Raw genomic sequence first — 9,040 nt, forward strand, 5'->3', positions numbered from 1 at the left:
CCCCGTCTGATATTAAAAAGACAACCCTGCATCTACTCCTGCAGGGCATTCATTTTCTTTCCCTTTGGAGTCTGTCAATCCGGGTGTCACTCACTGTCTGAACAATTTAGACAACAGAACAGTCAAAGTTCACGTTCTTAAGTTCCTACTCTGGGTAGACAGACGGAGAGAGAAAGACCGACATAGAATGGCTGGGTTCTCAACAACACCCCCTTTCACTGTGAACATAGATATTCTGTGCATAGATGTGCCACACACACAATGGTAGGCCTGAGGCCTGGTATGGTAGGTCTGAGGTCTATGGTAGGCCTGAGGCCTATATTGGTATAGGCCTATACCGGCCTGACTGGTCAATAAAGTAATGCTGAATTAACTAGCTTGTATTGGTAACTTTGACTGCACAGTAGCCTCCCATTTAACCTCCTTGTATAGGCCTATATTTATTAACCCACAATCGAATGTTATTCCATTTAATTCACTTGTACAATGGGGCAGTAGTGTTTTCATATAGACCTACATTTACCTTGCCGACATCACTTCGCCTCTGAAATTATATTTAATAATATTTGGACTGCTGGACAGCTGACAGTAGGCCCTCTTCACTCTTAATTTTTATATATATATGGCAATTGAATTTATTTGATGCTGAAGTTGGCCTAAACATGTTTGTTTAATTTCAAAGTTTCTATATTTAAACGAAGAAAGTCACCACTCACATCACATATTTCTCTGCGAATGGTTTTACTATACTGCCACATGTCGACAGGTGTGTGTGGGCTGAAGAGGCTTTAGGGAAACAGGTTTGCTTCTAAAATGTATTCATGCAGGAGGCCTTACGTGCGCAATGAGGACAGGTATGGCTTTCTATGTTGTTGTGTTTGACAGTGTTTCCCAAAAAAGGACTTAAGTGTCTGATGGGCTCAGCACACAGGCTTCTGTTTGCGGCCTAGAGGGGTGTGTTCATGCTACGTGCAACACAACCTTTCTTTGGGAAACATAGCCATTGAGAGTAAAGATCTATTCATACTCCAATTTTAGGTGATAAGAGAGAGAGAGTAAAAACAGAGAGATGTGTTTGGGGGAGCGGTGAGTCGCTTACCACCGCGGTGTGACGTCATGTTGTATTTTTCGGTATGAATAGGCCTTAAGAGTATCACATTTCAGCAAACGCAAAAATCGAACTAATCATTTTAGTAGTGCCTCAAAAGTTGAGGGCGGAAAATTAGGACGGAGGGGCGAAATTGGGATTGAGATACATATACTGTATGGTCACACTTACTTACTTAGACTTAGTTCCTCCCGTTCCATTGGGCGACGAGTCCTCTCCATTTATTCCTGTGACTGGCGACCCTTCTTGCTCCGTGCCAGCTGACACCCATCTCACTTAGGTCTTCCTTCGCTGTCTGTCTCCATGTCTTCTTTGGCCTCCCTCTCTTCCTCTTTCCACCTTCTGGCATCCAGTCCATTGCCACACTTGCCGGTATCTCTCTCTTATGGCAGTCGGAGTACGTGTCCTGGGCATGACGTTAAACTGCACCCCTGGTCCTCCAGGTTGGGGGGTTGGGCGTGGGGTTAACAACCTCACCCTATAAAACAAAAAGCCTGTTACAGAAACGACGAGAAGAAGAAGTAGGGTCACAATGTACTCAAATTAGACTCATTCGGCAAAAGAAAGACACTTGGAGAGCGGAGATCTTCAGAGACAGACTCGCAACGATGGATTGGAATGTGAATAGACCTCAAGATCATATCTTGATCATTTAAGTGTCTTTCCTTTGCTGATTGAGTACATTGGGTCATCGGATTGTATCCGTCAAATCAGTCTTTGTGAGTAGTAAGTAGTCACAAATGGGTATGGATTAGTTACATACATTTTTATTATGGAGGTTCATTTAAAAGATCATGTGCGAATTAAATTACTTAATTGAAATCTAAGATAATCAGCGATTGCCTTTGGTGCCACGTTGAGACCCCTTGCATGTGCTGCAAAGTAGAGACATAAAATCATATTTATGTCATTTTCATTGGGGAGAGTTAATGCATGCAATGTGCCTTTATTTTCTCCTTGTAGTGGGCAAGACTGTAATGAGTATAGATTTAATAAAATAATGATTTAGCTGTGGACATCCTTAGATCTGTGAAGTGTACTGTGGTCATGAACACTTTGGATTCAACTTGGATTCAACTTGAATGAGTGGAGAGCCGAGCGGAGCTAATGCCCTGTCTCTCAGTGAAACAGCAATGCATTCAAGTTTCCTCTCCCACCTTCGCTCAGCTACTGGGGCTTATTTGTCTTAATAAGCAAAAGTGTCCTGGCTAGCTCTATTAGACATGCGGCCTGCCTGAATACATTTCCCTTCAGAACCGAGGATAGATTGCCCCATCGCCTCCTCATGGAGTTATTCTCGCTGCACGGTGCTGTCTGCCAACGCAGGGAATTAGGAAACAAACATCTAATCACGGTCTTATTTTTGCACAATGCACTTGGGGGTATAAATAACAGCAGCACTGTTAGTTTGCTTTCTTTCTGCCCCAGTAGACATAGTTGTCTTGTTAAATGCAAAACAAGGGGTGATACCATTTACCGTACCTGGGTAAGCCAAGGTAAATGGTATTGTGTGCATGTACAGTGGATATTGATGCTCATGGTCACAGCGATATAGGGCTAGACACCGCAAACATTCCCTACAGCTCGTTCATCTAACATCTATCATGGTGCTCCGAATGACATCATTATAATAGTGTGCCATTATGTTAAATTAGTTGCAAGGGTATACCTACAAAAAAAGCTGCATTGTGTCATGACAACAAATTGTCCTACTGTATACTGCACTGCAGCCACAGTGAGCCCCCATGGTGGATTGAGCACTGTTTGTTGAACATTCAAGCCATGTTTTCGCTCAGTGAACGAGTGCTCAGATAATTTTCCCCTCTCTCAGCGCGAGGAAGACGGTACCTTGACCGGGTGTGACCTGCATAGCCAAGGCCTCATGCACACACCGTCCCATTCGTCAAGAGAAGGGCCGGCCTTGCGAGGGTGCCTAATTCTGAGGTCGCAGGCAGGATTATTTCCGCTGATTTACTTCACAGGCAGCGGGGCAATCAAACGCAGACCCCCACCACAGCCGCAGCCACCACCACCAGGGACGCATTCGTCACCCCTTGCCAGATTATTTGTTCTGTCGGCACGTGCATGCTCGGTCTGCCACATAAATGCAAGTGGAAGCAGAAACAATTTGGCTTGGGGGAAATGGAGAGCCTTGCACCATGGCGACACCTGTCCCCGAGAATAATTGTTTCACATGGCGCCGCCGTGTAATCGGACGGTCCGGATGGAATGAAAACTACTGAACCTGCAACTTCTTCCCCCCCCCCCGAAACACATTTGTTTCATGCAAATATGATGTTGTTGTGCTTATTCATTCCTTTTGCAAGGCCAACAGTTTGCTGAAATCTATTTGGGTGCTTCACAACTTTCAGTGAAGCAACAACTCTTCTTTTAGAGATGCTGTACTCTCAGGAGTCTATAACAGCACTCCGGTTCCAAGTAGCACAACTAGTAAATTATGTGAACGTCAGTTGTGTTGGCCTGTAATTATTTACTTAAATCCATTGGTATTAAACCTCTAGTATCATAAGTACAAACACCTGTTTGTTGTAAAATCTGGCTTTACTATCTGTCAACGACTGGCCTCATTTCTTTTAACCAAGGTCAGAGAACAAACATATCACTGCAAGTGTCATGTTGCACAGTGCAAACAGACAATCTTATCTGACATCTCTAATCTATGTCAAAGGGCAATGTTGACATGAAGAACCACATGACAGAATAGCATAGCCTATAGCACACAGGATCACATGATGACCACGTACGTACATTGTTGAAGAACCCATAGGTTTTCCTAGAATAGTTTCTCTCTTTTGTAAAAGGGTGCGGTGCAACTATACATTTATTGTTACGTATAGTTACTGTACTGTACTGTACTGTGCTCTGTACTGTGCGGGGGTCCCCGGAATATCCAGACCCCCGGGAATGGTCGAGAAATGACGAAGTTACTGTGAGGGGTCCCCAGGGGGGTCCCTGGAACATCCAGACCCCCAGGAATGTGCCCAGGGAGCCGGTCCACTTCCGGCGAGCTGCCCCGCGTCCGAAACGGTTGAGAAATGACAGAGTTACCATGTGGGGGTCCCCAGGGGGTCCGTGTGGGGGTCCCCGGAACATCCAGAGCCTCAGGAGCGGCCCAGGGCTCGTACGGTAGTGTACTCTGCCACTTTACTCTGTGCTGTACTGTACTGGCCACTTTAGGTGTTGCAGCTTTCCGTGCTCGGACAGACAGACACAGAGACAGATGGACATACGGACATACGGACGTACGGCACACAGCTCCGTAATGGAGCGGAGGCACAGCTCAAAAAGAATATTGTTAAGATCCATTTTAGTGCTACTTACAGTATAAAGCAAAAGTGCTAAACAAATCTAACGTCTAATTATTAATTAAACATCAAATTAAACCAAATGCCCGTGCCTAATGTTCCAAAAAGCTGTATGAGGTAGAGCAAACTGAGTCTATGCTGTCTCTTTGACTATGCATGCACTTCCTGGTACCACAGCACCTCAAAGGCCCTAAAAACTAGGCTCCAGACTTCCCAAAACAAACTGGTCAGGCTCCTACTTGGCCTCACCCCCGAACCCATCTCACCCCTGCCCATTTTGACAGGCTGGAATGGCTTAGGGTCGACGACAGAGTACAGCATCTTGCAATGGGTCTGGTCCACAAGATTCGATACAAGATACCAATGTACCCGTCTAGATACTTCCTTAATGTTAACGAAGTCCACACCCACAACACCAGAGGGAGTGCAACGAACCATGTACAACCCAGATTCGGCACAAACAAGGGACTAAATTATTTTCGCTCCTATGCCACAAAAATGTGGAATGCCCTACCAACAGTCATTAAGACATGCAAATCCCTTGACTCCTTCAAAACCGCTCTCAAAGGGCACCTACGGACGGCTGCAATTCGAAACTGGCCCCGGTAAAATCTGAATCCCCCTGACCCCTTTTCCCCTCAATGTTCATTTCCTTTTTTTACCTCCTTTATGATGAATTCCTGTTCTGTTCTTTAGAAGTGTGTAGAATTTGTCTCTAAATGTTTTGATGAATTGAACACGGTGGACCCTCTTGTAAACAAGTGTAATGCTTAATTGGGTAGTCCACGACTCCACTCACAGTTAACAGTCTTTGTATTGAGTTTGTGCTTGAAATGTACTGTAATTCTGCTAACTGTTAATACATATTTCAATCAATCAATCAATCAATCAATGTGTGTGTGTGTGTGTGTGTGTGTGTGTGTGTGTGAGTGAGAGGAAAGTTCTACTTACTAGAAAAGAAAGAGGCGATGGAGCCATAAGTCCATATCCATAAGTTCTGGGACATAAAATTGTGCTAAATACTAGTGTTATCCATGAGGGTAGCAGCCTGCTGCCTCCTACTAGCTATTGTGCTAAGCTAAAACATCACCCATGCATCACAACCAAAACAAACACTGCTAGGACTACCTTTGACGGTTGCCACATCTCGTGACTGTGAGAGGGAAACAAGCAACCACGTCTATGAAAATGTTAACAGGCCAGATCAAGTGAAGTCAGAGAATAAGTCTAAAATAAGCAAATATAGTGCTGACTGTCATTGTCCAATGTTGTTTTAGAGCAGTGGTTCTCAAACATTTTCATTTCAAGGACCACCAATATTTGAAAGAAACTTTACAGATAAACAAGTCTTACTTCTGGTCATTATTTAGGTAGCGCACACATATTTTATTAATACAATATATATATATATATATATATATATTGTATTATTGACATGTTTTACTTTTATTATCATGAAGCTGTGACTCTGTGAAAGGTGCTCTACAAATAAAACATTTTACTTTACTTATTTTGACAGTTCTCAGACAGTGAGAGCAGGTACCAGCTATCTACCATAGTTCCCAACACAGCATCACCACAGTGTTCTTGCCTTAAGGCTCATTCATAGTCTGGATTTTCGGTGGTGAGGTGACCACCGCTCAGGTGGTGAGCTGACCACCGGAGCTGAAATAACTTTGAGCGGTGATGAGTAAAAACAGAGAGAAGGGCTGGGGCGGTGGTTTGCTCTTCACCGCGGCTCGTGATGCCATGTTGTAGTTCGGTGGTCACCTAACCACCGAAAGTCCAGACTAGATAAGATAAGATCTTTATTGTCACTGTATGAGACATACAACGAAATTCCGCAACCACAACATATAACAGTATCAACAGAGAGAACACAAAGACAAAGAAAAACACTGATGCCAACTTCATGGCATAAAACTGTTAGTCCGTCATAGTCCCTGTCCAGTCAGGTCATCTCAATCCATTAATAAATGAATAAGTATTCCAATGCACCACTAAAACAGTAGTAAAATACACCAATAAAATATCCTTCCACAAGTAGATAAAATAAGGGGGACCGCACAAATCACAATTTTAAATACCGTAGATGGAACAGAGTCCGAAGTTCATGTGCAAATTCATCCATCATCAGTAGGGAGGGGACCATGGGGGAATATATTATATACTATTGCACTTGCCCATATGCCATTGCATATTATATACTGTATCCTATTGCATTTGCCCATATTGCACTTGCCAGTTAGGACAGTCATATGCGAGTGTGTGTGCGTGTATGCGAACCGAGCAGTGTTTTCACTGTGCACGTGTGCAGTGTGCACGCGTGTGCGACGTGCGCGTATGTGAACTGAGCAGTGTTTTCACAGCCTTTGGAAAAAAAGCTGTTGGACAGCCTATTGGTTCTGGCCTTGATGACCTTCAGCCTTCCAGATCGAAGGGTCTCAAACAGGTGGTGTCCGTGGAGATCTTTAAGGCCCACTTGTGGAGACGGCTTGAGTAAATGTCACTCAGGTGTGGTAATGGAGAGCCGATGATCCACTGCGCTGTCTTGACCACTCGCTGTCCTTTCTCCTCCACATCGGTGCAGATGGAGTACCAGGCTGTGCATATAGACTATATGTATGAGCCTTCATAATACCCTTACTCTTCTACACTGTCTACAGTCTGTTCACACATGTCGATATTGCTAAATAGCAACAATACTACGTAGGAAAACAAGCACTCTTTGGGCATTTGCCCCCTTCCTACAGTATCTAAAACTGGCCAGACCTGTACCCTCTGACACTGCATGATGGCCTCCTCCCAGCTGTCCTCATCACCTTCAAGTGTAATCTGTCAGTCTACTCTCTATGCAATTTGGGAGGGTACCTGTTTATGTAGAGTGTAGTCATAAAGTCAAGGCATGCTGAAGGCATAGCCTTATTGAACAACAGAATGTTTTTATTTTATAGGCCTACTTCTGTGACAGCCAATCAGCCACTTAATTGTGCATAGGTGTGCATGTGCTGTTTGTGTTTGTTTATGGAATTGTTTATTAACAAAAGAGCTATAAATCTGCAATGTTTTATATAGTTGAAAATTGTAAATTTTAGGTGTTGCAGCTACGTGCACATACTGTACATATACACATACTGTACATACACTCGTACGTACAGTCGTACACATACACACATAGCTCCACATAGGAGTGGCTAGCACCACTCAAAAAGGCCAAAAAAAAGCCCATTTGCAAGGTGATGGGCTGGGTCTTTTTCATTAGAGATTCTTTGCTAGTCTGCATGCTCCAGGGGGAGCACTATCGACAGCTGTCTAGCCCTCTCCCGTTGAGACTACCCTGAGATATGCTATTTGCTGGGAATGATTGAGTGTGTTCTATCGCAGCAAAAACATAGCAATAAAATGCTGGTTGCTCGCTGCCTGATAAATATTTCAGCACACAACATGCAGCATTAAAAAGAAAAAACATGTTTGCCTATGTACTGATGTGATGCATGCTTTGCTGTTAGCCTGTATTCTCATTATGTCACTGTACCCTCACTACAACAAATACAATGCGATAATCTATACTAGAACAATTATTATTTATTGCTGTATCCATAGTCACCATCTAGGGGGAGAAAGAAAGAGAGAGATAGAGGTGTGTGCGTGTGCGTGTGTGTGTGTGTGTGTGTGTGTGTGTGTGTGTGTGTGTGTGTGTGTGTGAGAGAGAGAGAGAGAGAGAGAGAGAGAGAGAGACACTGAGAGAACGAAGCCTTTATCCAACAGCACTCTCCAGAAGCAAAAGGTAATCCTGTTCTCCCTCAGTGAGCCCACATCTATCTGAGCAGCAAAGAGCGGCCATTAAAATTGGCAGCAATATAGGGGCCATGGAGGGAGAATGAGCCACCTAATCCGCCAGCAAAGCAAGCATGTACAGGAGAGAGCGGTCAAAGAGAGTCATTAACGCAGCCGAAAGCAAAGTGACAAGACTATTCTGTATAGGTCAAAGAGCAGACTGGAGACGTTCAATAATAATATTTATGGAGCACTTATCAAAGCATTGTTACAAAGTGCTTTACATAAAAGCAAAGAAATACACATTTTTAATTGAATCAGCAACAGAACAGAATCATTTCTCTGCATGCGGCCACTAGCTGCCATCGTCACACAAAAGCTAAAGAAACAATGTTTTGCTGCTCACTCCCCTCCACTGCACACGCCCCGGCAGTGCTCCCACCTGCAACTGACTCAGTGAGGCAAAGGCGAAAAGAAGCACAGGCTGTTCATTATTCATGAGCCTTCAGCTTTTCATTAGATGAATGTGAGCATGCTCTCGGCCATGTTGGTATGGGCAGTCGTCATGAATATTTACAAGTAAGTCCTTGATATTTAACCATAAGCATGCCTCGGAATACATGGCCGGCGGAAAATGCCAGGTAAATAGCACAGGGGAAGGTACTTGAGGTTTCTGCTGCCAGCGCCGTCTTTCATGTGACCTTTGCTAATGCGGAGTTCGTGTCTCTGGTGTAGACTTTCTGAGTGACAATGAGTTATGACAATGAACGGAGAGGAGGCCGTTATGACACGCGACTGAATCACACGTCTGCATTCATTATTTAATGTC

This window comes from Protomyctophum bolini (assembly GCF_963924005.1).
Source record: "Protomyctophum bolini genome assembly, chromosome: 9".
Taxonomy (NCBI): domain Eukaryota; kingdom Metazoa; phylum Chordata; class Actinopteri; order Myctophiformes; family Myctophidae; genus Protomyctophum; species Protomyctophum bolini.